Source organism: Lactuca serriola, chromosome 1 (genome assembly GCF_051521515.1).
Source record: "Lactuca serriola cultivar US96UC23 chromosome 1, Lser_US96UC23_V15, whole genome shotgun sequence".
Classification (NCBI taxonomy): Eukaryota; Viridiplantae; Streptophyta; class Magnoliopsida; order Asterales; family Asteraceae; genus Lactuca; species Lactuca serriola.
The window spans coordinates 10,317,167-10,324,315 of record NC_136408.1 but is presented as its reverse complement, the minus strand read 5'-3'; positions in this window follow the sequence as shown (position 1 = coordinate 10,324,315).

The window sequence follows — 7,149 nt, the reverse complement described above, 5'->3', positions numbered from 1 at the left end:
TTGTCGAGGAGGAACATACCTATGGCAACAGTGGGATCAACGACTGCCTCATCTCGCCCTATAGTTAGAACTCTCCCGGTGTTGCCAGTTGTTGCTGCCTTGGGGCAGTTTCACTTGAAATGCCCGACTTCACCGCAACCGTAGCAGTCTTGACTGACACCCGCTTCGGAAGCTTGATTGGTTGATTGGGTTGGTGTTCTGCAGTTTCGCGCAAGGTGACCCTCCTGGCCATAGTTTTTCAAAACTTTTCACGACATGGGCCAGGGATACGATGGTGGTAACTGTACCTGTTGCACCATGGGAGGGTACCGGTATATCCACTGGTGGGTGCTTGAGCTAAGGAACCAATGACAAAAATAGCAACAAGGGTAGTAGCAGTGTGGACTGCCACAATTTGCTGCTTCTTCGAGGAATCCTGCGAAGACTGACTCTTCTTCTTCTTCCAAAATTTTCTGTTCTTACCACTCCTCTCTATCGGTTCAGGAGTGGTGGCTGCTTCCTCAAGGTCATCACTATGGTCAATCAGAGTTTGTGCTAGGCATTTGGCGCTGTCGTAGGTATCTGGATTTGCAGCCAAGACATTACCCTTGGTTGGCTGGGTCAACCCCCACATGAACCTCTCAATCTTTTTTCTTTTCGGGGTAACCATACCCGGACAGAGAAGCGCCAAGTCATCAAATCTGGAAGTGTAAGCGGCGATATCGAAACCCTTCATCTTTAGGTTCCAGAGTTCATGCTCTAGTTTCTGCATTTCGCCCCGATGGCAGTACTCCGCAAGTAGAAGTTCCTTCATGATCTCCCAACCCATAGCATTGGCTACAGGTAGGGTTAAGGATTTGACTCGGCCATTCCACCAAGTCAGGGCTTTATCAGTGAAAGTGCAAGCGGAGAACTTCACCTTATCAGTTTCAGAGCAGGTACAGATTTCGAAAATAGATTCGATTTTCTCAAACCATCAAGTTAGGGTAATTACACCTCCAGTACCATTGAAGGGTGTGGATCATAAAATAGCCAGGAAGGAGAGGATCATAAGTCATCTGAATGGAATCAAGAGATATGGAACAAGAGATATCTCATTATGAAAGATATAGAGTCCTATTAAGCGATAAAATAGGAAAGAGCTACCAAAGCAGGTAAACTATCGCTAAGGAAATAATGAGTAGCAACACTCGAAATGAATTTCTACAACGTAATCGGCTTTGGCTAAAATACTCCCATAGTATTTTATGTTTCGTTGCGACGATGACTCATTGTTTGGATATTAGGTAAGTTTTAGGCATGCTACACACCACAGTCACTCCGAAGCACATGTTGGCCATGTCTCGAATGAATATAGTTGATCAGACTATATTGACCCTAGACACGACTACATAACTGCCCAGGTTTAACCGCAGCGTACAACACCCAATTACTTATGTTTTGTTCTACTCGAGGTTACGGATTCCGGCAGTTAGGTATACTTGTATACTTTTGAAAAATACTTATATTTTAAAGTATACTTTTAGTTTAGAGCACTTCGACCCCTTAGTGTTTCTAGTCTTATACCATGTAAGGTTTGGTATACTTAGTTCACTATAAACAAGGGCTCTGATACCAATCTGTCACACCCCGAAACCAATGGCGGAAATGTTCCGGGGCGGAGGACGTCATGTAAAGTATCACAACCAATATACATAGTAAGCGTAGTAAACACAACCATTACTTTACATAGAAGTATTTACATTTGTTTGAAAGTAAAGTTATACATGATTATAGATATATACATCCAAAATAAACAAAAGTAAAGGTGAGACTGCTAAAATGCTCCGTCTTCTCCAAAAGATCGCGGGGTACCTGTCTAATGTGGACCTGAGAATACAAGCAGTTTTGAAAATATCAGCATAAAGCTGGTGAGTTCATAAGTGGTTTGTTTCTGTAAATGAACAAGATTCCTTTGGTTTTCTGAAAAAGTTGCTATCCAAGAAAATCCCATATTTTCTTACAAGAAAAGTCTAGTTATCCATTGGTTACACATCCTGGTTAATAAAGTCAAGTTATCCCAGGAAAAACCCTTATTTTCCTTAAAAGTTGGTTGGTTATTCATACGCGAATATCGAATATCTACTATACTTAACAAGAATTTTATTTTCGAATCTCTAATTTCGCTCAGAGGAGTATATATTAATAGACGTATTTTCGAAACTCTGGTTTTACTCAGAGGAGGATATTAGACGAAATTTTGAAGCTCTGGTGACACTCAAAGACGTACATTAGCTATATTTTCGAAGCTCTAGTGCCATCCAAAGGCGTATTTTTGACGTATTTTTCGAAACTCCGGTGACACTCAAAGACGTACATTAGCTGTATTTTCGAAGTTCTGGTGCCATCCAAAGGCGTATTTTAGACGTATTTTCGAAACTCTGGTGACACTCAAAGACGTACATAAGCTGTATTTTCGAAGTTTTGGTGCCATCCAAAGGCGTATACTATTAGTAATAATCCTAATTTATGATTAGCATGAATCCTTCGTAAATTATAAAATATAACATAAATTATAACATTTTATAATGAGATCTACAATTAATCTGAAAGCTAACTCTGCAAGTTAAATGGTTGGTCAATACGATTTCAGTCTTAAAAGCATACGGAATATGAAAAATTTCAACAGAAATAATAAGTTTGAGTACAAGATTTCCTTGTACTTTTGCTCGTATTCCCCCCCCCCCCCCCCCCCCCCCGCGATGGGTTTTATACAAAAATCATATGTGTACATGCAACCCTAGCATTGGATCTATGTTTTCACTATTCGATACACAACATTATGAACACATAATAAAACCCTAATTATAGCATATAAGTAATCATATTAACATAAGAATAGGTTTATAATATTACCTTGATTGTTATGTAGCAATAACAATCCCAAATCTCCTTGTATTGACTTTGGAAGGCTTAGAGTCAGAAGTGTCACTCCTCTAATGGTTCACAAACACAGAGAGCAAATGGAGAAGGTATAAAGAGAGAAGGAGAGGTATAAAATTCGTCCCTAAGAAGCCTTGGGAAGATATATCCGAATTCATGAGCCAAAGGGGTGTTTATATAGGTGTAGAGATAGGGTTTCAGTCCTTATCCTTATCTAGTTGCTTGCCCACCAAGCAACCTATAAGATAAGCCTTGAATCCTTATCATTGACGAATTCTAAGGTCTTATCACCTTAAATTCGTTCAACCTATCCTTAGGATAATCCTTACCCTATTTTGTAACTATCACATAATTACAATTCAGCCCCTCTAGTTTAATTAATTACATTTGATCACAAAATTAATTCTTAATTAATTATTGACCAATATTAATTAAACAAATATGATTTCTCCTTTAATATATTATTCTTATAACATATTAATAAATCATAATAACCTCTCTCTCTCTTTATTATTTCTCCAGTCAAGTTGCTTTGGTGAAGGCAACCCAAAAGGACCATGCACAATCGGGTCAAATATTTGCCAATTACGGTTACTGGCTTAGATACTAATCCAACAGTCTCCCACTTGGATAAGTCTAGTAACTATAAATGTAAGTACACCTCGATTTGCAATCGTAGCTCTCAAAGACGCTGTCACACTCTGATCTTATCAGTAACCATGTCCTTTAGATAAGGGATCATATATTCCTCCATTCTAGATATCATATGAGATATGATTTCAAATCATTCTCTTTGTACTATATCTCGATTTCCGATTTGTGACGACCGACTAACTGAACAAATCAAATTAGCCCTAGCCCGGCCGAGCATTTACCTTCGTCATCACTAAACCATCGAGGGGCCCAAAGATATCGCTTTTATCCTACTTTGGATAAAAGGAATGGATAAACTTTGATACAATGCTTGCTTGCACTCACTCACCAAATCACACACAACAATATGTTTTATAACACCAAGTTACTAGTGCGTTTACATATTATCAATGTGCAACCGATTTGCAAGATACAACTCACACATCTCGGTTTCAAGAATATAAAATGTTATCGTCTCACCAATCACTCGTGATACAATTCATGGAGTAATCCAAGTGAGCGTGGGTTTAATCCAATGCTCAAATCATATTCATAAGCACTCACAAACGTTGCAGCAAACATTTGCTTATGTCTAATACTCTTTTAGACAATCCACACACCAATTCATGACAATCTTCATTCATACCTACTTCCAACATACGAACGACTGTGGCCCATTCGAATAATTCGATTATTCTTAATAAACTCAATTATTCTGGAAGTCAAAACATGCAAATGTGAAACACAAGAATAATACTAATCCCATATGGTCTCAACCTTTGAGTATAAATAAAACGCCTTTTATTTATCACCATATTGATTACTCATTATTTGTCGTTTCGGGTAATCAACTTCTTTCTTGAATTATTACACTTGTCCCATGCTCCTAGCATGCACACAATGTTTACCTATGGTTCTTACTTTATGAAATAGACCAAATTGAGCACATTTCCAATCATTCTCATTTCACAACTCCAAATCCTTTTTCATAAGTGAAAGAATATCAAATTCTTGCTACTTATAGAATATGCTAGATTCTAACATTTTATGCAATTGTCCTTTCGTAATGTCACTGCACAAAAGTCACAAAGACTATTGCCAATGATATTACAAAGTCCTCTATCGGAGATTGTTACAAGACAATTCCATAGACGTGATGTCTCTCACTCAAAGTACATTCCTTTGAACATCCTTTTGCATAGAAGTTTCTAATCTAGTCATAGATTTCTCAATATTCAATTCCCAATATGGACACACTTCCATATGTTCCATATGACAACTCATTCTTAATAGAATATTTTCTATTCATAATAGATTCGATATGGTCCATCCAATATGGAAAGATTTCCATATTTTCCAATACTATACTTCCAACTACTCACAAGCGACCAATCCTCGTCGAACTTTGGGTTGTCCTTTGATAGTTGTTTAATTGTTTTAGTCAAAACCAATTCTAGTCCCTTTTCCCTCTAAATGAGCTAGACATTTGAATTTTTTTAGAATGGTCAATCATTAAAGCATTTGCAATCGATCCTATACCCGAAGCGTATGGGACACGACGCATAATGTTTTATTTGTTATGTTCTCAAAATTCGAATTGTGAAGAGGAATGTCGTAATCATAATCGAAATTTTAAGAATACACTATGTACCCTTGACTAAATTTATCAACATTTCTCAACCTAATCCTTTAGATTTGAAATGAAGCATAATATTCTCTCCCTTAATTATAGCAAAACAACTTTACAACCCTTACGACTTTGCAAGGTATAACTTTTGTTTTCTATAATTAATATTGCCAACTTGCAATACTTTCCATAATAATCATACAATCATAACTTTTATGCTCCCACTATCATGATGATTACTATAAAACATAACACTTATGCTCCCACTAGCTTCGACATGTATTCATAAACATCTTAACTTTCAGAAAAACAATACCTATTGAATTTCTTAAGTTCATGTTTTTAATACTTAATGCTTTGATAATCCTTTATCAAGGCTTCTTGAACTTATACACCTTTGCCTTAGATAGTTCATATGTGTGTCTAAACAATTAATACTAACTGCCAAACCTCACAACTCAAATCATGGAAAGGGATACCGTAACCATTATCGAATTTGAGAATGCAATTTTACAATCACTATCTTCTTAAAATCTTTCTTAGTGAAAGCATTTCTTCACAATCATTTTCATGAAGGAGGAAACCTTATGACACTTAGATTTAAACGGTGTATGTGTTCCTATCCATGTGAATTTGTTAAAAACAAAGTTTACGACAAATTCAAACTCATATGGATCGAAATTTCTTAATCTTGATTGCTTGCCTTATGGTAGCACAGCTGCCCACCACGTCTTCCAAGTAGTTAAGCAGCTCACCCTTTCCTATAAATGTACCTTTCATTGATTAAGGTGCCTTGCCTTTTATGCGTTCAAAATGAGAACTCATAGAACTCACATGCATAATTAACTCAATTGGAATGGCATAGAAATAAAAAATGTCAACACGATAGGTTGTAAACCAAAACTTGTGTGCTAGTGATGATCGGTAAAGTTTATTTGATTTGTTCTTGAACCTTTTCAAGACCATTAAAACTCCCACTGACTCCTTGACATATAAGATTCTTTTGTTAATAACCATTTCTTGACAAACAAATATTCAAGAGTTAGTGTAGCTTTTATCAAAACACTTCATAAATTGGACCTAGTTGGTCTTTGTCTTATCCAAGACGTCACAACTTTCCACATTTGATGAATTTTATAAACCTTCTTAATACTTGTCACTCATTGTCACAATCTTAACTTTAAGACTTGTTATTGGAATGAAGTTTTATTGACTTCTTTATTTAACCATTTCTTCAATCCTTGATTCCTCTTCTTGAACATACAATTGTACTAAGACTTACTTAGAGGATCAATTTAGATATGGTTCTTAATCATTAAGACCTATCATAAAGCATAAAAGGTACTCTCCCTTCTTCTGAGAATGGAGAAACTTTTATCTTTTTGCCTACTTGATTCTTCTCATTCGTTTTGCTATTGATTTAAACCTTTTTTAATCAATTCCAAATTATACTTAATCTTATAAGTATAATCATATTTACTAAACCTTAGTAAATCATGACGAATATCTTTGTTACTCTTATTGTGAACCTGATCAACACACAACTTTGTGTACTCGATCTCCTAGTCCTTCACTTGACACTTTGTCAACGAATTAGTCTAATTTCCAAATATGAAATTTCTCATTCATCATGCAACCAAGTTGCGTGATTCTAAATTTCTGTCCAATTGAAACTTGGGCGATGAAAAACTATCCCTATTTGTTAAATTTTCGACATTTCCATAACTAAGAATCAAATCCATTATTGCCAATAATAGAAACATCCAAACATCAATTTTTCATATACGACATTGCAAGGATAAATAAATAATATAAAATCAAAATTTATTTTATTGCGGAAAAATTTTTGTCCTTACAATGCAATTCATTGAAAAACTATGCTAATACATCTTTCTTAGCAATCTAATTCTAACTCTAAGTAGTAGCTCAAGAATCTAATCTTTGAGAAATGCGATCGAAATCCATTCCTTCACGGTTAGATTTTGCTC